This window comes from Dioscorea cayenensis, chromosome 9 (genome assembly GCF_009730915.1).
Source record: "Dioscorea cayenensis subsp. rotundata cultivar TDr96_F1 chromosome 9, TDr96_F1_v2_PseudoChromosome.rev07_lg8_w22 25.fasta, whole genome shotgun sequence".
NCBI classification, from domain to species: domain Eukaryota; kingdom Viridiplantae; phylum Streptophyta; class Magnoliopsida; order Dioscoreales; family Dioscoreaceae; genus Dioscorea; species Dioscorea cayenensis.
The window spans coordinates 22,933,151-22,960,172 of NC_052479.1; the positions used below are offsets into that span (position 1 = coordinate 22,933,151).

At 38.3% G+C, this 27,022-nt stretch overlaps 1 non-coding gene across 1 annotated transcript; it reads right to left on the reverse strand.

Annotated features, from left to right (window-relative positions):
• Positions 1 to 10,398: 10,398 nt before the first annotated feature.
• Positions 10,399 to 10,505, reverse strand: LOC120269704. Its single transcript, XR_005539344.1, has one exon. It is a non-coding gene; the product is annotated as a small nucleolar RNA R71 (small nucleolar RNA).
• Between the last annotated feature and the right edge of the window lie 16,517 nt (positions 10,506 to 27,022).

Consider the following 27,022-nt stretch of genomic DNA (forward strand, 5'->3'; position numbering starts at 1 on the left):
GTGGGAGGGAACACGGTCATGCTTAGACTATGTTTCACATGAGTGCGATCATGCTAGGAGCAAGCAAAGCGTTCTTCCAATATTAAGCAGAAAATGCCTCAAATCGAGATAATCAGTGGGAGGAACACACTCATGCTCCGACCGTGTTTGGCCCGAGAGCACCCTCTTGCTTGAGTTTTCACTGGGTAATCCTGCAAGCAGAGATAATAGGTGGGAAAGAGCACGATCGTGCTCTGCTAGTGTTCAGCTTGATCATTCAGTAAAAATCTTCATTCTTTCTTCGTTTCTTCCCCGATTTTAGTCCAAATTGTTTCGAACCCCAAAATTCTGCATAAAGAATAACTATATCCAGAATAGCACCGAATATACACAAAATTTAAGCTAAAGGATGAGTAAAATAATGAATTGAGGGTAAATAAATATGATATGAAATGCACTCATCATTGGGGCATTGTATTCATGATTGTTCTCGGGATGGTCTTGCATTGTTTAATTAAATGTTTCAAATAGGTTGGTTTTGTTTGAGCTAATATGAGGCTTTTGTTGTGAAATGATTCAAATGAGCTGATTCTAAATGTGTTTCTTCAAATTTGGTACCTTAAGATGAAGTAGATTTATAAGTAAAACCCGATGAAAACTACATTTCTTAGAATTCTATTGGGTTGGGCCCGCACCGGGTTATTGGATGAAGGAAGGAGATACTTTGAGGAGATGACAAGCATACATGGTCTCAAACCCACATTTTCAAATTATTGGTGCATGGCGAATCTATACGAGAGCCTAGGTATGGTTCAGGAAGTGGAAGAGGTGTTGATGAGCAAGCTGGAGGACACTAAGTCACTAGTTTGGAGTACTTTGCTTAGTTCATGTTGTTTTTGTGGAGACATAGAATTAGGCGAATAGATAGGCAAGAGGCTAATTGAGCTCTAACCATACAATATCTCTTGGTATGCGTTATTATGGAACATTTATAGTGTAGCTATAAGATGGGAAGATGTTAAGAAAGTGAAGAAGATGGTGAAACAAAGAACAGTGAAGACAATATCCAGTCATAGTTTGTTTGATCTAAATGAAATAGTTCATAGTTTCAAGGCTGGGGATCGATCCTGACCAGAGATGAAAGATATCTATTTGATGATGGACGAGATCACTGCAAGGCTCAAATTAAGAGCACAACCTCATCAGCACCAAATGCCTGTATAATTTTTTGTATTGTGAGCTGGCTTTGGTGGTCTTGTTAGACAAGTGTTGTTGTCAAGTCATCCTGCTATTAGAATGAGAAATCAATTACAAAAATAAAATTTTAATGTAAAACTGAACCATATTAGAAGTTTCTTTGAGAAATTTGTTGTCAAGCATAATATCAAAATCAACATGCAAAGCAAATATAGCTACAAACCATTAAGAATTATCTATCAAAACAAAGATGGTAATGGTAGTCATACATTTCATCTATGATGGATATGCATAAAGTAGGAATGTTGCGGAGGCATGACGTTGTTTAGGAAGATGTTGGCAGAAGTTATTCAGATAATGGAGGTCACGACAATGGCTATAGTGCATGCTTGCAGCGAATTAGGAAATGCCGATGAGGGGAATTCAGTTTATGAGCTGTTATTAAGGAATGCACTATGCTCTGATTCTTCAGTAATGAATTGTTTGATCACAATGTACTACAAGTGTGAGGGACTGGACATTGCTACTAAGATATTATAGATGTTTCTAGAAAAGACTCTTGTTTCTTTGAATGCCATGATTTTTGGCTATGCGCAATATGGGCGAGCAAAAGATACTCTTCATCTCTTCTGCAGGATGTGTAGCAGCAAGAATGTTTAGCCAAATTCATTCAATTTGGTCAATGTCATTCCTGCACTCACTTATGTATCAATGCTTTGCCAAGCAAAATGGATGCATGGACATGCTATAAGATTGTGTCAGGATCAAAACACATTTGTCATAAGTGCACTTATAGATATGTGGCATGTGACATGGAATGCGATGATAGATGGGTATTGAAGCCATGGATTTGGAAGAGATGCTATTGAGTTATTTGAAGAGATGGGAAAAGAACTAGTAAAGCCGAATGATGTAACATTACTGTGTTTTCTTTCAGCTTGTTGCCATTCAGGCTTAGTTGATGAGGGAAAGAGATATTTCAAAAGCATGAAACTAGATTATTGATTAGAGCCTGCGGTCGATCAATATCAAGGGCGAAGCCAGAAATTTTTTTCAGGTGTGCGAAAAGTTTTTCAAAAGGAGATAGAATTCTTTTTTAGGAGGACCAAAAATTTTTCAAAAGTGTTTAAAATTATTTTTTTGGAGGACAAGTAACAAGTGATTGTGGAAAATATTAGATTTTTATAAATATTTTCCTAAAACTATTCTTTTTCTAAATAGCATATACATACTAATTTTTCAAAAATCAAGTTATTCCACAATAAATTTTACAAAAACAAAATTGTTACTATATAAACAATTTATTACATATCAAAAGACTAAACAATAAAATTTTATAAATATGTTTGTCTAAAACTATAATATTTTTTTAGACTATATTTACAAATTTGTAAAAAAAAACAAGTCATCAAGCAATAAACTTTTGCCAAAAATGCAAAATAAAACTATATAAATCAATTTGTAAAATATTAAAGGGCAAAACAATAAAATTCACAAAGATTTTTAAAAAATTTTAGTTTTTATATTATATGCATTAATTTGGTATATATATATATATATATATATATATTTAAAAAAAACAAAAAACAGGGTGGCCATGGCCCCCTTCGCCCACCCCTAGCTCCGTCCCTGATCATTATGGAACTATAGTCAATCTCCTTTGGTTGTGCTTGGAGGCTCAATGAGGCTTGGGTGTTCTTCGAGAAGATGCCGATTAAACTGAGCATTAGTGTTTATGGTGCAATGCTTTGTGCCTACAACATTCAGAAGAACATAAGGTTAGGAGAAAAGACGGCATAGAGATTGTTTGAGCTTGAGCCTGAAGAAGGTGGTTACTATGTTTTACAGTCAAACATCTATGTAACCAACTCCATGTGGAAAGCAGTTGCCAGAGTGAGAACTATGTTGTAGAAGAATGGCTTGCGGACAACACATGGTTATAGTTTTATAGAATTAAGGAAAAAGGTGCATACCTTCTACTTTGGGTCTACAAGTCACCTGTAAGTGGAGAAGATATATGCAATACTTGATAAATTTTTTTCGATGAGATTAAAGCAATCAGATATGTTCTTGACACCGAATTAATACATGATGTTGAAAATGATGTGAAAGTGCAGTTGCTCAATAGCCATAGTGAGAAACTGGACATCGCATTTGGTCTGATAAACATGAAAGCTAGTACCACAATACAAATCAAGAAAAACCTTCGTGTTTGTACTGATTTACCATAATGTGACCAAGTTCATTTCTCAATTAATAGGGCATTAGGGATATGCAACAATTCTATCATTTTAAGGACAACGAATTTTCATGCGGAGATATTTGGTAGCAATAGATGTTGATTCATTTGAAAAAAGATAGACAGTCCATAACTGACTGAAAAACAAGGTGGCTTTATATTAAACATGCTGAAACATTAGAAAATGATGCAGACTTAAATTGCATCAGTTGTTCCTCTACAAATATTCATAAATAATTAGCAAATGAATAAGCACCACCAAGAGGATTTCCTCAAAATTCTTTTAAAAGAGGACAATCAAAAGAAGATTAGAGGCAAGGCCCGAAGATCTATCAAAGAGAGTATTATTAAGAGTAGATCAGAGGTAAACCTAAAGATCTCTCAAGATGGGAACATTAACATTCATAAGCAGACACAATCCAAAGAAAAATAAGAATAACAATAATACTGAAAATTAAACACAAATACTTAAAAACCAGGGGTTGTTCATCCTGAGATCTTCAGATCTAATTCAGAGAACAAGAGAAAGGTAGGAACAAGACAAGGGGAAGAAGGAATTCTTCAATTTGGATGATGTTTTCTTTCACTTCAGCAATTCTTATAATCTGATTATTAAATCCGGCTGAATGACAACAACACCCTTAACCTCACAGTCAAACAACAATAACAGTTTGGGATCATTAAGTCTTTTTACTCTTTTGGATAACTCTTCACTCACATTAAATATTCCAACATACCTTGTGCCATGGATACCAGAACTACTGCATGTGGTTAACTTATGTAATTTCCCCTATTTTCCCAATGTTTTTTCGGATGTTCAGCCATTTTCTCCTTCCAAAATTTCTTTTCAATTCACCAGCTATTCTTTAGCATCTTCTTATCTTATTTCAAGTACTACTAATACTTAGGATTGCAACATTACCCCCCCTTGAAACAATCCTTGCCCTCAAGGATTGGTTGAACAAAATTCTTGGAATTTCTTCGCAGAACATTATAGAATTCCGAAGAAGCTTCTTCGGGAAGAGCATCAGGCCAATGCATTAGCACCTTGACATTTGCCTTCCCAAAATTTTTCTCAAGTTGTTTGTCCAGTATAGTAATGGGCTTCCTTTGAATTCATTTAGCTTCGTTCAAAATTTCTTGCTAGATTATTGTCACCTCCCAATTCCTATGTTTTTTCTTCAATTGATAGACATGAAAGACATCATCAATATTTTGCACCTGTTAGTGGCTACAAACGATAGGTAATTTGGCATATCCTTTCCTTCACCATATAAGGGCCATGGAGTTTTGCAGATAATTTCTGATTTACCTTCTGAACCACGAACATTTGTCTATAAGGTTTCAACTTGATGTAGACTAAGTCTCCCTTACTTGCCGCTTGCTTCATCCTATTCCTAGCTTTATGTAGATTCTCTGAGTGACCTAAGTACATTTTTCCTTGGCAATAGGCTCCCATCCATTTCTTCAATTATGTTCTTTTGAAAAGTAGGTTATATGTAGGGTCTAACACTCACTGGATCAGTCTCCAACTTCAAGACAATTTTGTGATCATGGGATCTAACTAGAGGCCAAACATCAATCTCCTTGAAGATATCCCTCTAATTGTGTAAGAAATTGTCTAGTTACATCTGATGTTATCGAGGTAGCTTATCCAGTTTGTTATCATTGTTCACATCACTCGCTAATTTTTCCTTCATCACCACTAATGAACATAACTGAACCTTACATTGTTCTATAGAAAGCTGTGAGGATTTCCTAAGGGTTTTGCATTGCATTATCTGCAGCCATGGTTGTGGACAACCTCTTAATACCACCCTATTATTACCAACATGACATTCCATTCTCAATTCTTTGAAATTCCATGTAATAGACCCCAATAAAATCAACCATTGTATCCCAAGTACCATTTGCCATCCCTTCAAAAGTGTTACCAACAGATCAGTTTGGAATTCTACACCTTGCATTTTCCATTTCATTCAAGCACACACCTTGTCACGCAGAATCTTGTTTCCATCTACAGTAGCCACCATGACAGGATGATAATTGGATATTTTACAACCCAATCTCTTAGCTTTAGAATAATCTATGAAATTATTTGTACTGCCTAAATAAATTAAGATATGAATCTTTTGACTTTGCACAAATCCAATAACCCTTATTGCCTTGTAATTAGCTAGTGAGGAAATACCAGCCAGAGCATTCAAAGAAACTATAGGTGAAACTATCTCTCAATCAAGTACGTCAACTCCTGGAATATTATTCGCTCCAGCTTCATCAAGTGGGTCAACTCCTAGATTATTTATGTTGACTCTTCCTACATTCTTCTTCTATTATTTATTTATTTATTTTTAATAAAAATGATAAGTATTATTTTTGGGGGATCCGTTGCCACTACTACGTCGAAGCAATACTTAAATTAGAGACCTATATTACACTTATTTTTCACAATATTTCTAATACCCCTAGGCTATAAACATTGTAGTGACTGTTCACATTGTCAAAAAGAAATAAAAGAAACAAGGACTATTTACTAAAAGAGACCCCATTTTATATTTTATTCCTCATGCTTTTAAGAAAAATAAATAGCTTTTTAGAAGATAGTTTTTTTTTATTTTACAAATTTAGAATATTTCACTTATATTTTGCCAAAAACAAAATGCACTTAGGTATAAAAAATAAAAAAAATATATATATCATTTCTAGTTTAGAAGCAAAACAAAAAGAAAAAAGTTATCAATATAATTCAGCGTTTTATTTCTAAAAATGTATATATATATATATATTATTGTTTTGGCAATGGTGAATTTGAATATTAACAAAGGGTATTAGGGTAGTTTTGTAATTACAAAATCCGATCCTTCTACTATAAAACAAACAAAACTCTAGTCATTTCCCTACTGGTATTTGGGTTTGCTCTTCGTCTTCAAACCTGTGTAGTCAGAATCAGACCCGTGAGTATAGATGGTCTGGTACCATCTTAAATTCGGGTAAGCCAAAAATCGGTGTGAACCAGGCTGTACAACCGCGAATTGAATGAATCGGACAAGGTTCACATGGTTGAATCGGACTCAATCTAATTTTTAAAAATTTAAAATGATGCACATGGGTGCACCGGACCAGGTTCACATGGTTGAACCGGAGTCAATTTACATTTTTTAAATTTAAAATGATGCACATGGGTGAACCAGGCCCGATTTGTATGAAATATTAAAAGTTTAAAACTTAGGTAGTCAAAACCTAAACTTTAACACACATATATATATATATATATATATATATATATTTCATTTGAATTTTTTTTTAATTTTAATTTATTTAATTTATATGTAATGTGATTTTGATTTTAAAAATAAGATATGACTTTCTTTACTTGATATATTAGATGATTTGGTTTTAAAAAATAACTTATTCTTCAATCTACTATGGTTTTTTATTTTTATTTTATAAATTCCGGTTCAATTAGAGTCGAACCACTCTTGAATTTTACTATTGTGGTGCTCCTTCTATTTGGTAAACTCTTGGCCTTGTCACTGTTAGAAACCCCTCCAATTTACACTCATTTTCATGAGCAAACCACAATACAAAGTTAATTGTTCCTATGAGATATCTTAATACTCGCTTGCTCGCACTGCATGGATTTTGAAGGGCCAAATCATATGTCTTGATAACAACCTAGTAGCAAAAAGAAATGTATGGTCTCATTTGTGAGTTAAGTAAATCAATTAACCCACTAAACTCCTATATCTTCCCATTCTGTATCTCCCGAACCATCATCAGTGTGAAACTTTTCATTTGTGCACATTCTAGTTGAAGCGGGTCTTACACAAGAGCATGTTAAACTTCCTTAACAGGTTTTGGGTATATTTCTTTTAAGTAACAAACACTTCATCCTTGTCTTGCACTACCTCTAAGCCAGGAAGAATCTCAACAAGCCCGAGTTCTATCATATCGAAATGTCTCTGCATTTCCAACTTAAATTCCACGATTAGATCTAGTGAAGAGCTTCATCACAGTATATCATCCACATAAATATAGGTTAAGATAATATCACCATTAGTTTTAGTATACTTGTGAAGTCAGTATTCTATTTCACTTCTTTGGAAGCCCCTACGATTGTAAAAATATGCATCAATTTTTGTTTTTACCATGATTAGGAGCCCTACTTTAACCCATATAAAAGCATTATTGAGTCCAGTGCACCTTCTCATGCTTCCCTTTTAATTCAAATCCCATGGGGTTCACCTTTTGATTTTATATGAAGATGGAATAAAGACCACCCATGCTAAGATGTTGAGTTTATCCTTTAGCCACAATTTTGGCCTTGAGCCTCTGAACTTCACTATTAGCTTGATACTTGGTCTTGAGTATCCATTTCATACCAATAATTTTAATATCTTTTGGTCCGTCCACCAAGACACATGATAAGTGTTTGTGTGTTAAGAATGCGAAGTATTCTTTCCTTATGATGAGCATTACTTTTACCAGATTTTAGCGCTAATACATGTGTGTTTGTGTTCTTTTGTGCATGTAGGGTTGTGAAGCTATGTATGAAGGAAAGAAGCCAAAGTAGATCGTGAATGCACTATTTGGTGAAACCTTAGAAGGAACAAATGCGAAGACACAAGTATTCAAAGATACGTGAATGTGTCCCAACCTCCGTATATTCAAGTAATTACAATGATTTGGAGGGGTACGAAGGCAGTCATGTTTGGGTATCCCAACTTGTGCAATGATAGAAATGTCTTCACCAATGAGCCGTTTATTAAAGAAGCGATGCGATCTACGGCATGAACGTGTGCCCGTTTATGTTGCCTCGATAAAAAGTGGATTCGCGAGTGTGTTTGGCCAAGTACTGTAGAAAGTTATTGTAGCAAATCAATGTAGCAAACTATTATAGTAATTACTGTTTACAATCGACCGAAAATCAGAATTTCAGAGAATCCACACGGGCGTGTGGAAATTCCACAGGCCCATGTGGAAATTCCACAGGGGTGTGTGGAACATCCACACGCCCTTGTGGATGCCCGATTTTAGCCTTATTTAAGTTGTGATTTAGCGCAATTTTGGGGATCATCTTTTATCCTTTCTCCTATCTTTTCTCCAACTTTTGGGAGGTCGGCGGCTAGGGTTTAGAAAGGCTTTGGCAAGGCCTTTGGAGTGGTTCTACGGCTTTGACACCCCATTTCTCTTGGAAGATAGTTATTGGTGGAGCTTTCATCGGCACCAATTTGGCTAGGTGTTCCCTAGGCTTGATAAGGGGACCTTTGAAAAGAATGAGGCTACTCCGCAAGACCATTGACATGAATACTGAGGATGTTTTCCTATGGATTACATGTTTTTACTTTCGATTTCATTATTAATTGTATCTTGCTTCATGGAGAGCTAAACCCCTTAGTGGGTACTTGGACTTGTAAACCCTAGGATGTTATTATTTTATTGACCTTTTATTATGCTTTCCTTAATTTATGTCTTTAATTGATTTCCAATCTTGAATGCTTGTTGAATGATTTCTCCCTTAGAGTGACACTAGGATTGAGAGTCCATCTTGGTAGCCTTTGTGGATAAGTGACACACCATGAGGACTAGACAATGCTAGATTGGAGAGGGTCGAGAGTGTGAGTCGAGAGGTAGCGGAGCTTTCCTTTTCTCCTCTGATGTGATTTATCCTACCTCCATTTCCTAGAGTTCTTTGTGGTCACAATAGAGTGAAGTGCTAAAGGATGAACTCCGCTGGGGCTTAATTGTGCGACCGACAGAGTGAAGCATTGAAATGAACTTTAGTATCTGGGCCTTAATTGTGACTAGGTGTCTCTTGCCTGGACCAAAGGGTTAGATCTACACATAGGAATAGGGGTTATCTCTTGGAATCCCTAGAACTCCATGCAACTTTGCACAGTGTGAGGTGTTGAGACTTAGCGATTTCTCCACCGGGATATAGTGTAGAGTTAGTCATCGTTGACCTTAGGTTTGGGATCGTGTATTTTAGGATTTCTACGACTCATTAAGCATCAGTTAGGAGATGTAATAGTTGGTCTTGCACTTGAAGTAATAGTCCTAGGGGGAGTAATGCCCGAGTACCCCACTTCTGATCGATTGCCTTTCCTCTCACTTATTTGTGGCTTTCTTTCTTATTTCTTTTATTTTGTCCACATTACATCTTATCAACACAATCATTGATTCATCTTCACTTGGTTAAGTAACAATCTTGGTGTTTCTATTCACTATTCCTTGTGGATACGATACCCACTCACTTGGGATTTATTACTTCGACAAACCCGTGCACTTGCAGGTCACACGCAAGGGGTGTGTCAAGCTTTTGGCGACGTTGCTGGGGAATAGGCGTTTAGAGATACTTTGCACTTTGCTATCTTAGCTATTCATTCATTCATTCTATTTCACATCTCCTTATTTTATCATCGTTCTGATTTGTTTTCTTTCTTTTGGTGTAGCTCCAGGTTATGACCCGAGGGAACCCTTCGAATTTCATTGAAGGTGATCCTGAACCTGAACAAACACTCAGAAGAAAGGGTAAAAAACCTGTGCAAGAACCATCCAATCAAGCTGAAATAAAAGTTGAAGGGTTAGACAATATGGCAGAGCAGAATGAACATTAGAGAACACTTTCCGATTATGCCAGACCCTGAGTTTTGGGCACATAATCTAGTATTGTGCGACCTTCGATTACAGCTCTAAATTTTGAGCTAAAGTAGGTATTCGTCCAGATGATTCACCAGTCAGCTCAGTTCAATGGTTTGGCCGATGAGGATCCAAACAATCACATCAAAAACATCTTAGAAGTTTGTGATATGCTGAAGATCAATGGAGTTTCGGATGATGCTATTAGATTGAGGGCTTTCCCATTCTCTCTCAAAGGAAGAGCTAAGCAATGGCTTCATACTTTGCCAAAAGCATACATCACGACCTGAAATGAGATGGTTGAAACTTTCCTTGCAAGATACTTTCCTCCATGAAAATCGGCAAAGCTTCGTAATGAGATATCGTCGTTTGTTCAGATGGAGCTTGAATCCTTGTTTGAGATGTGGGAGCGATTCAAGGATCTCTTGCGGAAGTGTCAACAACACGGATTCCCTGAATGGATGCTCATTCAAACTTTTTACAATGGGCTGAATTCAAGTACAAGACAACTTCTAGATGCCACCGTAGGGAGGTACAATGGGAGCAAGACCCTTGAAGAAGCCCGACAATTGGTTGAAAAAATGGTCATGAATAGCTACCAATGGAATGGTAGAGAAAAGAAAAAAGTGGCCGGACTCCATGAAATTGATGCGGTTGCATCTTTGGCAGCCCAAGTAGAGGCATTGAGCAAGAAATTAGATACATTGACTTCACCAAGGGTGGCCGCTGTCATGAGTTGTGATGGTTGTGGGGGTTCACATATGCCATATGATTGTCCTATTTCAATTGCTACTTCAGCCTCGACTGAACAAGTAGACATTGTGGGCAACCTGGGAAGAGTAGAAGGTAATCCTTATAGCAACACCTACAACCAAGGGTGGAGGAACCACCCCAATTTCTCATGGAGTAACCAAGGGAAGCAAAAGGCCGCCGCATCACAGGGTTTCCAACAACAACAAGCCCCGAACATGGAGAACCGAGTTTCAGGCTTGGAAAACCGAATGACCGACTTAGAGAAAGCCTTGACCATGTATTGTTTTGTTGGATGCAATTTATCTCTTCATCCATCAGTTCTTGGCATTCAATGCTCTATACTGTGTCCTCATACATGATAAGATTGACACACCCCTTGCATGTGTGTACCGCAAGTGCACTGGTTGTCGAAGTAATAAAGTACTTAAATAGTGAGTAGTTGAATCCACAGGGAATAGACTCAAAGAACAAGTAGTATTGCAAATTAAGCTATAAAATTAACAAGTAATGGGATAAAATTATGATATTAAGAATTATGAGATGCAAGTAAATAAAGAAAATGCAAGTGGAAACAAGATTAATCAATGAAAGATTAGGATACCCGAACAATGCTCAAACTAGGTTGTTCTTGTTTCAAGTGCATGACTAAAACTAAACTTCCTTCACTAAGTTTTAAAGAGTTGGGGAAAATCAGAAAGTACACGGTTCCTCTTCTAAGGTCAACCATGATTAGACCTAAACACGTGTTCCGGTGAAAAGGAAACTCTCAACACCTCACACCGTGCAGGATTGCTTGGGGTTCTAGAGACTCCAAGTGATAAACCCTATTCCTAAAGATAGATCCAACCCCTTGGACCTTGATAAGTGTCTAAATGTACATATTTTAGTGCATGTATTTTATACACTAAGCATGTATTTTATAGGAATTGATGCCGTTTAATGCTTAATAAAGTATTATTTGCATTATAGGGCATGGAGGAGTCATGGAGAACACAAAGATATGATTAGGGTAAAAAAGAGAAGAAAATTAGGTCTTGCAGTACTGCAGCTGGAGTACTGTAGCAGATATATTGTAGCGTATTTACTGTGCAGATATACTGTAGCAAAATCGATGTTGCAGTTATTGTACCACCTAGAGAATTTTGGCGATAGAAATTGTTCTAAGCCATACAGCCTCAATGTAGCCCGGTATTGACCCCGGTATGGCTCGTGTTTTGATGATTTTGAGCTCCATTCGACATCCATATGGGTCCTATACTGCCCGTATACGCTGGGAGTATAAAAACATTTTTCTATGGCATCAATGGGGACTTTTTGTGCAGCCACCATTTGGAGAAGAAAAGGGAGAACGAAGACATCTTTGAGAAGCGACATTTTGAGGCTAGAGAAAGAGGCAAGAGTATCATCATCAAAGGGGAAGATCTACCACTAAGGAAGGAAGGATCAAGGATTGTGGAGCGGCCTTCTACTAGGGCAAGCATCATTCGACACTTCTTCGGCGGGGGAAGCATCATTCGGCCGTATCTCCATCTCCTTCTTTATCATTTCATCTAGGGAGTGTCATCTATGAACTCATTCCATATTTTCCTTGACTTTGTTGTTATCATTTGGATGATGGCACACTAGACCCCCATGGGTTGATTTATGATTTAGTTCATTGTTCTTCATGCCAAGAACTACTTAATGGAGAGATTTATAGTTTTTTATTGAGTTATACATGTAGATGTGACCTACTCACGTGTATTAGATATTTAATGAACTATTAGGGGTTTATTTGTATCAGCATGCTAAGAAATTGGATGTCAGAGTCTCTCACGAAAATTGCAAGGGTAGACTTAGACTTAGGGTAAGTTTATCCTTATTTCGAGATCGGCTTGTACTCAATGCAATCATAGGGATATTGGTTAGAGAGAAATTTCTATCAGCATTCATATGGGATTAGGGTTCAATCGCTGAGAAATCAGGGTTAGTCTAATATTGATATCTCTCGGTCTAAATCACCCTTGCTATCTTTATATGTTCATCCATGTATCGTGATGACCCCTGAAGGGGATCCACATCCATAGGCCTTTGCTTATTATTGTAGCTCCTGCAATCACTTGTCTTGTTCTTTAATTTGTATTATTTTGTTTTGTCTATTTTCTTGCATCTATTATAGTAATTCTTCATGCTTAAGATGTTAGGTTAGATAATAGGTGATGAAGGAGTAATAGGAGTTTCTTAGCCCCATGGAATATGATCCTTGTGTCTTTACATGAGGAATTACTTGGCGATGTCGTACACTTGCGTAGATTCAATCAAGTTTTTGACGCTGTTGCTGGGGAACTTTAAGGAATTCTAGGAAACTTCTAGCTTATTGCTCTAGCCATTTTATTATTTTTATTTTCTCTTTTGTTTTCTTTTCATTTCTTTTCTTTTGATTTAACCCTCTACTATCTTTCTTGATTTTACAAGGTATTGTGCATGACACGAGCAAATCCATATAACTTAGTTGCTCCGAATAGTGAAATTGAAAGAACCTTGCATCGAAGACTAAGGGAAGTGGGTGAAGGTTCAAGCTGACACAATATCAATGTTGAAGATACAGGATCATCAATCGTGGCTAAAGAAAGACATACTTTGTCCGAATATGAAAGACCACAGTTCATGGGTGAAGAATTAAGTGTTCAAGCACGAACCTTTCCCACGAATAATTTTGAAATCAAAGCAAGCACAATTGGCATGATCCAGAATTCAGTTCAATTCAATGTTCTAGCAAATGAGGATGCCCATGATCATCTTGCCCGTTTTCTTCAAATTTGCTATATTTTTAAAATCAATGGAGTGACGGATGATGCAATCCAATTATGACTATTCCCATTTAGTCTATGGGATGGGGCATACTATGGCTCACTTCTCTACGACCGGGGTCAATCAAAAAATCGAAGGACATGGTCGAGAAATATCTTGGAAGATATTTTCTACCAAGCAAAGCGGTGAAATTGAGGCAAGAAATTTCAGCATTTAAACAAGGTGAGTCCAAGACATTATTTGAGGTCTATGAAAGATTTAAAGACCTCCTTAGAAGATGCCTCCATCGCGGTTTTGCGTAATGGATGTGGGTACAAATTATTTACAATGGGCTGAACTATGCAACTCGGCAACTAATTGATGCAGCAGCGGGTGGATCCCTTAAAAACAAGTACCCCAATGAAGCCGAGCAATTACTGAGTCTATGGCAAGCAATGAGTCTCATTGGGCCTCAAGAGGAACACCGCAGAAGGGAGCCAGAATTTATGAAGTTAGTGCCAATGATGCTCTTGCCGCGAAAGTTGATATGTTGTCTTGGATGCTAGACATGCTTATGGGCAGTAGTTCAAAGTCAGAATCAGTGATGAGTTGTAACACTTGTGGTGGTGGGCATGGAGTTGCCCAATGTCCTATTGCTAGCTCCTCCGTTGCACCAATCGAGACTATTGATTATATTGGGGGCAAAGACCACAAGGAAACCCATACAGCTCAACTTACAATCCAGGGTGGAAGTACCACACAAATGTTTCATGGAATCAAGGGCAACAACAAAAAGTTGCACCCCCTAAGGGTTCCCAAATGCAACAACCACTACAAGAGAAGAGATTCACTATTGAAGATGTGCTTCCCAAATTCATGATGAACACCAAATCAAGATTTAATAGCATAACCAGCAGCATGGATAACCAGTTTGGCAAGGTAAATGCTCAGCTTGCTCAACATGCCTGACAGTTCAATGATATAGGCTCCATCTTGAGAAATCTCCAAGCCTCTGTGTTGTCACTTGAGTATCAGGTGGGGTAACTTGCTAAAGAAAATTCAGAGCGACCTTCGGGCAGTCTTCCTAGTAACACCAAAGAGAATTCAAGGGAACACTTGAAGGCAATTGCCCTTAGAAAAGTGGAGACAAGGGTTGAAGTTGACCCAAGTATCAAGGAAACTTGGGTAGCCGTTGAGGAATATCCCAATTCAGCTGAAAAAGTTATTGAGAAAGACAATCGGGTAGAAAATAATGAGCCTCCAATTACCTATCAGGGCATATTGATGAACTTTATAAATTACTTTGATGGTCAATATGCCCAGATGATAGACAAATAATGAGCCTCCAATTACCTATCAGGTCTTTAAATCTTTCATAGACAAATAAATTGAACATCCAATTACCTATCAGGGCATATTGAAGCAAGACAAATAGGATGTTCAATTTATAAAGTTCATTAATATCTTCAAACAACTTCACATAAACATCCCGATAGTGGAAGCTTTAACTCAAATTCCTAAATATGCCATGTTTTTAAAAGAACTTCTTACAAACAAGAGAAAATTGGAGGAGGAGGGCATGGTTGCACTCACGGGAAATTGCTCGGCTATCTTGGAAAAAAACTCCCACAAAAGTTGAAAGATCCAGGAAGTTTCATAATTCTATGTGTGCTTGAGGGTGGAATTCAAGAAAATGGCCTAGCAGACTCAGGGGCTAGCATTAACGTTATGCCCTATACCATGCATTTGAAGCTTGGTCTGGTTAAATTTAGACCCACAAGGATGACTCTACAGTTGGCGGATCGATCGACAAGGAAGCCTCTTGGAATTGTGGAAGATGTGATTGTCCGGGTGGACAAATTTGTGTTTCTTGTAGATTTTGTCATTATGGATATAGATAAAGATGTGGAGACACTGTTGATTCTTGGTCGGCCATTCCTCAGTACCTCAAGTGCCCTAATCAACCTAAAAAAAGGAAAATTAATGTTAAGAGTCAGAGAGGAAGAAGCAGTGTACACTCTACCTGTGACCATGAAACACTCATTAGACCATAATGACATGCTTTATTTTATCGATGAAACTGACCTCTTGATTTCTGATTGTATGCAGGAGATGTTGTCATTAAACCAATTAGATGAGCATTTGGAAGAGCAAGGAAATGAAGAACAAGAAGAATCCCACCCCTCTCTGCCAAGTCGAATTTTAAAGCAACCAAAAGAGAAGGCGATGTGCACCAATGCCAAAGAAAAAGAGAGAAAAGAGCCGATGTTGAGGAAAATTTTAAGGGAAGTCTGTGGAAAGAAGAAAAAAGGTATCACTCCTCATCATCCAACACCTCAAGTAGGAAAGTTAAAATTCTCACCTTTCCTCACTCATGAAAAATGTGAAGTTCATTCATTGATGTCATTAAATTTACAGGGAAGAAACAAAACTTCAAAGGCAACCGGGGGTAGCTTCAAACTTTTTGAACCCCCATGAGGAAAGTAACAAGGTACATTAGGCTCGTGACGTTAAACAAGTGCTTCTTAGGAGGCAACCTGAGCATTCGGGGGTTTTATTTTCATAATTTTTTACTCTATGTGTTAGTTTTATTGTTCTTTTTCGTATTTTCTTAGTTGTTACAAATTTGAACAAGTCCATGCTCACATGCTTTATGCATTTTTTTTATCATTTAGATTGTGGTTTAATCGTTTTCCTTGTTGAGAAACACTTGTGCTTGTTACTATTTCATAGTTTAGATCAAATTTTTAAGCCTTTCTTTCAAGTTGGAGATGTTCTAAAACACTTTAAAACCATTTCTATTCACTTGGAGAAGAGAATAATGTCCCATGAATAATTCCAGGGGCATACGGCCTCAATGAGGACCTCATTGAGGCCGTCTCCCCCATCAAGAAACATTAGCTTAGGGCATACGGCTCAATGAGGGCCTCATTGAGGCCGTACAGGATAGTTCATTGTATAGGATAGTTCATTCTCTTTGTTTAGGACATACGGTCTCAATAAGGCATTCATTGAGGCTGTATAGGGTCGGGTCCCTCTCTTATCATTCTACCACCTTTTCTCTCTCCTCATCCTTTCATCTTCTTCAACCGAACTTCTCTCTTCTTTCTCCATCAAACCTTGGCCAAATCTTCTCATCTCTTCTTCTATATCATCTCCTAACAACTTTGAGAAGTTGATCTAGTGGTTTTCTTTAAGCTTAACCCAAGTTTTCTCTAGTTTTTTTGTCAGTAAGTCATTTGGTGCCCTAGTTTTATATTTTTCATTTCCTTCTTGTTTTTGTGGGCTTGTTTGTGGATTCTTCAAGCATATGGCTTGCCTTTTGTGGTTTGAACATCATGGTTATGGTTTCATGTGATTTTATGTACAAATGTTTTGGTTTTCATGATCATGGGGAGATGCGTGTAAGATGAATAGTGTCCATACGGCCCCCTATACGGCCTTACTGTCCCTATTCATTGAATTTTTCTAGTTCTTCAATTTTTGCACCACATTTCAAATTATTTTGGATTCCTTTAAGATTGATATGATCTATCCTTGATGTAGGGATGCCAAATGTCAAAAAACTCATCTCCAAACGTCCAAGGAACATTTCGCCACACTGAATGGGGTATTTTGGCACGTTTCACTCATTCTCTTCACAAGGCAAGATATGAAATTTTGAAGACCAAACCATTTGGCACATTTTTCCACACTGAATGGGGTATTTTGGAGGAAGTCGGGATAGATGAACAAGTAAAGAAGCTACTATCACATAATGGTTGGGCGAATTTATTCTCAATTGATGATCCTACTTTTCGCCAACTTACTTTGGAGGTTTTAAGCATGTTTGAAGCACGCCAAGATGCAAGAAATATCATTGCTCGAAAATAAGGAGCCATTCGCTTTCAAGCCTTTGGAAGGTCCCATGAAATGACTCACTTGTAGTTCGCAAAGTACTTAGGGATTTATGATGGCGAATCCATTGCCATGATGCCATTCGGCCAACTACAAGTTGATTTCCCACCACACATGAATGCAAACCAGTATTGGACCGCCCTAGCACCTAGTGACACTAAGAACACTCGGAAAGAAACTCGTATGGTGGACCCCATGCACAGATATGTTCATGCTCTTATCTCTTGTTCTATTGGAGGTCGAAAGGACAGTACTGTGGTAGTTACACAGTCAGACCTATACACCATGTATGGTATTCTTGTGCAGCTTCCTCTCCATCTTGAGCACCTTATGGTTGAAGCATTCATTCATCAGGGGTAGTGTGTTCGATAGGGAGCCATCTTTGTGGGCCCATACATCACCAGGCTGATTCGTGGTATGAACTTGATGGACCGCACTCGAGGTATGACAATTATCAGGGATGTGACACCCCTTGGAGCTGCCACCTTGCAAGCGATAGGGTTATTGGAAAAGAAAAGTAGCAAATACATCTTTGCCCGACACTCAACCACGGGAGGATCTAGTTAGCACAAATCAGTTGAGGTAGAGTCAGAGTCTGAAGAGTCACCTACTCATTCCACCCCTGGTACCTCATTTCCACTAGACTTTGACACTCGGCTCAAGGTAATGGAGGGGTGACATTCAAGCCATACGTCACGAGCAGCATGAGATACAAGGTCAGCTCTACTAGATTTTTGAGGGACAGCGCCAGCTCACAGAGAACTTCAATCAGTTTGTCATCTTCTCTCGTGGGTCATCCTCGCATACCACTACCATTTCTTGCACCATTGTGCCATCTCCTGCAGCAGCTTTTAACGATCAGTTCCACTTTTGAGCATGGATACTTGTTTTATTTTTGTAGTGTGTTGTTTTGTTTTACTTTTTGCACGTTTGTTTGTTTGGTACTAATAAGTTGGGAAGGGTTATTCCTTACCAACCTTTTATAGAACTTTGTTTGCTTTTATCTAGTATGTGTATTTGACTACTCCCAAGTGTGTACTCTTTGCATTTAAATTTTTCTTTGGAATGATGATTTCCCTTTTCGCCTTACAGGGCATTGAGGGAACTTGGTGAGCCTCTCCACATTCAATGGAGATCAAACCCAACATGTATATCTCGCCATACTTTGTGTTCTGGTCCCTCGTTGCCATTTGCACAAGATGAACCGGAGAAGTTCATTTTCACCCTCCTCTATTGTTTTCATTGCATATATTGCCTTGTTCTTCATGATTAATGTACATTGGGGACAATGTACAACACTAGGTGTGGGGATGGGCGTACTTCATGTATTAGGGTCATTATTTACATGCTAGTGTCACCCATGATGGCTTGTTCATTCTTGCAAGATTCTTCTAGCATGGATTAATGATTGATGTAAGTTTCATATTTATTGTTGTACTCTATTAAATCCTGTTTTACCTCTAGTATTGTTTTGTGTACTGAATTTTTTGTTGATGCCTTGGGAATAGCCAACATGACTACTCTAACTCTCTTGTATGCTTAACACACAACTTTGAGTACTTGGCCTTAAAAAACTAAGTTCTTTCTTTCAATGAACTCTTAAGAACTTCTAATTCTTGTTGAGCTAGCCCTAGTTTTGTGGCATGTAAAGTAGTCTGAAGAAGTGATAAAAAAAAGAAATGAAAATAAAAACCCTAGTGATCTTTTTGACTGCCTTCGAGATGTTCTGAGAAGAAAAAAGGGAATTTGTTTCAAGTTCAAGGGTTAGAAGGATCTTACTTGTTTATTGAAGTAGCACTTAGCATTTTAAGACTTAGTACTCTTTGCATGTAGAGTGATTAACATCTAGAGCTGTACTTATTGAAGTCTACTTAGTCTAGACCAGGTCAGGGCAAATGAGATAGAAAATTCACATACATGGCACAGACATATAAAAGGTGAGACAGGATCTTTCTGTTATGCTTACTGTTTGTAACTCAACATTTGTATATCATAATCCATTGCTTTTAGATTCTTATATTTATTTGAGCCGGAGGCAGTACATTTAGCCACTTATCATTCTCTTTACTTTTCATGATTTGTTTGCTTGGGGACAAGCCAAAGCTTATGTCTGGGAATATTTGATAAGTGTCTAAATGTACATATTTTAGTGCATGTATTTTATACACTTAGCATGTATTTTGTAGGAATTGATGTCGTTTTATGCTTAATTGAGTATTATTTGCATTAAAGTTCATGGAGGAGCCATGGAGAACACAAAGATATGATTAGGTTGAAAAAGATAAGAAAACCAGGTCTCCCAGTACTGTAGCGCATTCACTGTAGCTAGGATACTATAGCAGATATACAATAGCGTATTAACTGTAGCAGTTATACTATAGGAAAATCACTATATTAGTCACTATAGCACATGGAGAATTTTTGGGACATAAATTGTCCTAAGCCATACGGCCTCAATGAAGCCCGGTATTAACCCTGGTGTGGCTCGAGTTTTGATGATTTTGAGCTCCATTTGACATCCATATAGCCCCTATACGGCCCGTATATGCTGGGAGTATAAAAACATGCTTCTATGGCATCAATGGGGACTTTTTGGACAGCCATCATTTGGAGAAGAAAAGGGAGAACGAAGACATCTTTGAGAAGCGACATTTTGAGGCTAGAGAAAGAGGCAAGAGTATCATCATCAAAGGGGGAGATCTACCACTAAGAAAGGAAGGATCAAGGATTGTGGAGCGGCCTTCTGCTAGGGCAAGCATCATTCGACACATCTTCGGCGGGGGAAGCATCATTCGGCCGGATCTCCATCTCCTTCTTCATCATTTCATCTAGGGAGTGTCATCTATGAACTCATTCCATATTTTCCTTGACTTTGTTGTTATCATTTGGATGATGGCACACTAGACCCCCAAGGCCACCGGGTGTTAGGGAACCCTTGGGGGGAGGGGGGGTTATCATTTATTTTGGATGTTTTACACTTAATTAAAATGCTTGGGTTGATTTATGATTTAGTTCAGTGTTCTACATGCCAAGAACTTCTTAATGGAGAGATCTGTAGTTCTTTATTGAGTTATACACGTAGATGTGACCTACTCGCGTGTATTAGATTTTTAATGAACTATTAGGGGTTTATTCGTATCGGCATGCCGAGAAATTGGATGTCGGTAGCCTCTCTGAATTGTAAGGGTAGACTTAGGGTAAGTTTATCCTTATTTCGGGATCTCCTTATACTTAATGCAATCGTAGGGATGTTGGTTAGAGAGAAATTTCTATCAGCATTCATACGAGGTATTAATTGCCGATCATGTACACTTATGGAGAGGCAATCAGACCTGATGAAGGATCCCTAATCATAACTAAGATTTGGCGGAAGGAACCACTCGACGCATCACTTTGTTGCACCTGCACAACCAAGCCTTAGCGGAGAAAGCCTATCAACACCTAACTCAGTTTAGATTGCAAAGGGCTCTTGAAATGTGGAGGTAGGATAAATCATGCTAGAAGGGAAAGGGGACATTCTGCTACCTCTCAACTCAGTCTATCAACCCTCTTCAATCTCACCAAATCTAATCCTAATTAAGTGTCACTCATTCAAAAGGTTGATTGTATAGATTCTGACAGTGTCACTCTAAGGAAAAATCAAGTAACAAGCAAGCAAGATTGAAACTCTATGAGAAAATCTATTAAGAAGCAAAGTAATAGTTAATGAAACAAAGAAACAAAACCTAGAGTTTACATGTCCAAGTACCCATAAAGCTTTAGCTCTCCATGGAGTTATACATCCTCAATGATAAAATCGAATGATAATACAAATATTTCATAGAGAAAGCCCCTCTGTTTGTGCAATGATGATCTCCAAGGCCAGCCCTTCCTCGTCCAAGGTCTCCTCCGTCAAGCGTAGGGCACACTCCGGTGAAGTAAGGTCATCGGTAACTTCCCTAATAGGCTCTCTTCCGAAGGTGATCGATGTCGATGGCCGGATTGCTATCCCAAATCCTTGCAAAAACCCCTATTCAAATGTATTCACAGCACTCTCTCGAAAGTAGAAAAGAAGTCCCTCAAAAACCCTTCACCTCAAATATTTATAGGCTGAAATTGGGAATTCACATTGGCGCTAATACAACCACATGCCCATGTGGATTTTTAACACAGGATCCTCACACAACCTTGTAAATTCACCACACGATCGTGTGAAATAATTATGATCTCACACTTAGCTTAATCCTACTACAGGCTTCGATTCTCTGTTCACTGAGGCCACCACGGCTGGCAAACACCCTTGTGGTAGACTGTGTAACCTTTCTAACCTTCAAAACCATTAGAGAAACTCTCAAAATTCATGTACAAGCTTGGTCATGAGTGCGTGACTGCCCTTGGTGCCCTTCCAACTCTTGTTGGACTTGGAAAATCATTGGAAGTCGCCACACACCTCCATGAATCAATCTATCCTCACAAGCGGACTCCAAATAGGTGCTCCACAGTCTATTTTTGCTTCTTTCTTCCTTAAGATGCTCTTACAACCCTGTGCACATAGAAGAACACAAATACATAATATTGAGCCATGAAACCTGACAAAAACAATGCTAATTGTATGTAAAACATAGTCAACTATACGCATACCCAAGCACTCATCAAACTCCCCCACACTTAAGATTTTTCTTGTCCTCAAGCAAAAAAATTACTCATGAAAAGCATTTGAGAGGAAAAATTTAAAGTGCTCGGCCTTAGGTTCACCAAGAGTATGCAAGAGAAACATTTTAAACGCAAGGAACATTTTGAATACAATATATGGTAATCATTGCTCTATCTAAAAAAACTCAAATAAAAAGGATGAAAAATCGACATGTGTATGTGTGTGTAAACTTACTCAAGTCAACTCAATGTCTACTCTCTGAAGTTCTTAAGACAAGGGACTTATTTATAACCAAAAGAAAAGGCAGTAGCTGTGCACATCCTCTAAGGTAGCCTTTTCCTAGGCGGCCGCCAAGGTGACTTTCTCATTTTCGAGGTGATACCTCTTTCTACCAGGGGTAGTTTCTTTTACTCATCCTATTACAGTCCTTTAAACATATAAATTGGAGTTTCTACAGGTTTAATGAGTAAGTATTGCAATAAAGAGATAATCGGACAAAAATTCCTCACAAATTTAAGTAAAACTAGAGCATGATAGCAGTGTTTAAAAAAGATTTCCTAAACTTAAGAATCCAACCCTTGCAACTAAGATGAACCTAGTATTGCAATAAATTGGAGTTTCTACAGGTTTAATGAGTAAGTATTGCTATAAAGAGATAGTCGGACAAAAATTCCTCACAAATTTAAGTAAAACTAGAGCATGATAGCAGTGTTTAAAAAAGATTTCCTAAACTTAAGAATCCAACCCTTGTAACTAAGGTGAACCACAATTAGCCACATGAGCATTAACATGAAAAGCATGAGTGTAATACATGTGTAATGTGAACTCCCCCCACACTTGAGATGTACATTACTCTTAACATGACCAAATTGTGTGTGTGTGTGTGTACCGTAAGTGCACGGGTGTCAAAGTAATAAAATACCCCGGTGAGTGTGTATTCCATAGGAAACAGAAGCATTAGTAATATCCAATTCTTAGTTATCTAAATAAAATCAATGGTTATGATGAAGTGAACTAATTGCAAGAATATTAATAAGCAAGCAAAGGAAGGATTGAAAGTAAGGAAGATCTCAATCAATAAAGATGAGGTACCTGGGCAATGCTCCCCCTAGGATCTAAATTGAGGCTCAAGACTTGCTAAATGCTTCTAAACCGAGTTTAATGAGTCGAGGTAATGCAAGAACAACCGGCCCTTGCATCCAAGCCACTAGTACTAGTCCCCTACAAGGTCCCGGTGGATAAATCGCTCAATCTCAAAACCTCACATCCCATATGACCACAATAAGCTCTAGGGACACCTAAGAGAGAAACTAAATATTAAGGATATATCTAACCCTACTTCTAAGTGATAGATCCCTAACCCTCTACAAGGTCCCGATGGAGAAATCTCTCAATCTCATGCCTCATAGCAAATATGGTTGCATAGAGTCTAGGAATACAGAGATAAGAAACACTCATCAGAAAGGAAAGGGGACACTCCACTTTCTCATGACTCACCCTCTCAACCCTCCTTAATCTTGGAGTTCTAACTCTAGTGGAGACCTCTATCTCACCAAAGTAACAAATCATGCATAGGAAATCAACCACAAGAATCAATAAAAACATGCAAGCCATGGGAATACAAGATTAAAACTCAAATCAAGTCGGATTAAATAGAAAACATAAAGAAAATCAATACAAAAGATAAGATCCTAGGGTTCACATGACGGATACCTACTAGGGTTTAGCCCTCCATGGGCCAAGTTACAAAGAAAAGATTAATACAATGAATAGCAATGTAAACCATAGGGAAAAACCCCTTGAATTTGTGATGATGGCCTTGATGGGTTGTTTAACGTCTTGAAGAATCCTTCTCCGAAGCTAGGTTGCTGAAAGCCCCCTCGATGCCATGACAGAGGAAAGATTGATAAAAGTTAGTGAAGAATGACCCTTAATCTTGCCAAAGACCTCCCCTAGAACCTCAGCCGCTTTACCCTTTTTAGTGCTCACCAAAAGCCCCAGAAAAAGTCCCCAAAGAATAGGGCAAAAAGCCTATTATAGTCATAAACTGTGGTATCATGTACCTTCATGTGTCCGCGTGGAATTTCAATACGCCAACATGAGCCACAGGAATTTCTACGTGGTCGCATGAACAGTATTTCCACTACAATACTGCTACAATAAACTGCTATAGTGAAATACTACATCGTGTCTTGATCCTTGGATTGAACAAGAACTATAAAAAATGTGCCATTATAGCCTATCTTTGCTTCCTTTTCTTCCTTCAAGGCATTCACAACCTAATTGCACCCAAGAACTCCAAATACATTATATGAGACATAAACCATGGTAAAAAATGATTCTCAATGCATGTAAAACATATAAAAAAATATGTCCACTCAAGAACTTATCAAACTCCCCCACACTTAAACCTTTGCTTGTCCTCAAGCAAAATTTAAACATTAAACTCATGGAAAGAAAAGAGAAGTGCTTGACCTTAGGTTCACCAAGAGAGTACAAGAATAAAATTATAAAGCTATGAAGAGAACCAAATACTAGATAAAACAATCATACCCTAGCAAACAATCCAATAAAAAATAAAAGTAATGAAGTCCAAAAGCGTGTGCGTGTGTGTGAAAAACACAACTCATGTCAGCACTATGTCCACTACAAAGTTCTTATTACAATGGGACTTATTTATAGATAACAAGAAAAGGTAGTAGCTTCACACAACCTCTAAGGTAGCCCTTTCCCAAGATGCCTTCCGAGTGGCTTTCAGACTTTCGAGGTGGTAGTTCTTTCTACCAAAGGTGGTAGCTTTCACACATCCCACGAGATAGCTCTTTCTTTCATTAGGGCATAACAAGTATCCCACTTATGAGAGTAGCTATATACATCATAGGTGGTAGCTCTTTCCACTTCCTATATGCAATCAAAACAACATTTTTGATTTTTTTTGAATAAAACTAGCATACTAAAGTCCCAAAAAAAATAATGAACTAGAGTTTCCATAGGTCTAATGAGTGAGAAAAGTGCAAAAATAGAAATCAGACAAAAATATTCAAGAAAATTGGATGAAAACTAGAGCATGATAAAACCTAATGTTTACTACCTCCAGAAACTAAGAATTAAGCTCTTAATACTAAGGGGAACCTTCATTGGCAACAAGAGCATGCTCATGAAAACACAAGTAAAAGTTACGTATAAGGTGAACCCTCCCCTATACTTAAGATGTACATTGTCCTCAATGTACGCATGCAAGCACAATAAAAAATATCATCAATGGAAGCATAATGTGTGTGGGGATGCAATTAATACAATACTTCCCTGAACTTCTCATTCCTCGTTTGGTGAAGTCTAACTCATAGGTGTTTGTTATTCATTGGGTTGTGAAGCTCACACGACCATGTGACAATGTCATATGGTCGTGTCCATGGCAAAACATCATCAACATCACTCTCAAGCTCAACAAAATAGAAAGAAATATGAGTTCATGAATATAAAACAATGAAGCACATACTCGCAAAATAACACAAGAATAGGAAGATAACTCTCAGAAGGTGAAGCCTTTCTAAGTACATAAGTCCACAAAATACTAACAAAACTAATAAAGGCACAAGAAAGTAAAAGAAAGTCGCATAACTTAAACGCCTCAAGTGTTGGCATCTGGTGCTGGCGTGAGTGTTGGTGCGGAGGCAGATGAGACCTTTTTGTCAAGGGTCTGCTGAATGCGATCGAGTCGCTCTAGAAACCATGCTGGTTCTCAATGATGGTAGCCACGGCATCTTCGAATCGAGCCAGACGATCTTGAACTCGGGTGGAAGATGACTCAGAATCGGCTAATGCTACTGTTGTTGCCTCGATAACCATGGGCTCGCCCGCAGGTGGTGCCTCTGGAACCTCAACAGGCTCATTATTGTCCTCAGACAATGGCTCCACTAGTGTATATCCACCTGAACCTATGCATCTCACGATGCCCATCAAATGGAGAGTAACCAATCCCAAAGTTGTTGGAGTACTAATCCTCTCCTTGTCTCTAACCGAGCTTAGTAGGCCCATCTTGAATAAGAGATGAGTGATGTAGGGTCTCGCAAACAATGCTCCTATCTGTAAGTACTCACTCTGATGGTAGAGGTAGTTGGCCACAATATATCGCAGATGGATGGGTACTCTCTATACCATGGAATGGAGATATAAAAGATTGGTCCAGCAAAGCGAGCCTATCCCATCTCCATGTCCTGTCATCCACTGGCTGAGAATAGTATGGATGTACCTGTGTGCCGGTCATGTCAGTAGAGAGACCTTCGACTGGCAAGGAACATACTGGTAGCCACCATATAAGTCATGAAAGATCTAGCCCGGAGTGAGGTAAGGAGGGTAATCGATTGGTAGCTGTGTGTACTTGACCGTGTTAACATAATCCTCATTATATAGGCCAAGTAACACTGAGAACTGGGTTAGAGACACCCCATGAGGCTGACCAAGAGCTTGAAAATGAATAGTATCCTCCTTGTCAAAGTCAGCATCGGCCATAGTAAGATCAAAGGAGAATGAGGCGAGAACCTCCAAAGTAATGTCTCGGCAGATGGGCTAACGAATAGAGAATAGTCGATCCCAACCGCCCACACTAACAAGCTCCCTAATTACGTTAGCAAGACTAATCTCCTCAAGTGTGTCCTAGTCAATGAAGCCTGACTATCCAATTTTGAGTTACTGCAGATGCTCAAACCTCTGCTGATGAATAGGATCAGGGAAGGTAATTTCCAGTGTTGGGGTTGGCTCCCTATCCTGGCAGGGACGTTTTTGAGCTAATTTCTTTGTCCGAGGTGCTATACCTGAAAATAAAGCATCAAAATAAGTTAATTCATCAAGAATATGATGCAAGTAGGGCTCCACACGTGCGTGGGTAGAGAATCGAGGGGAAAAAGGATCTGCTA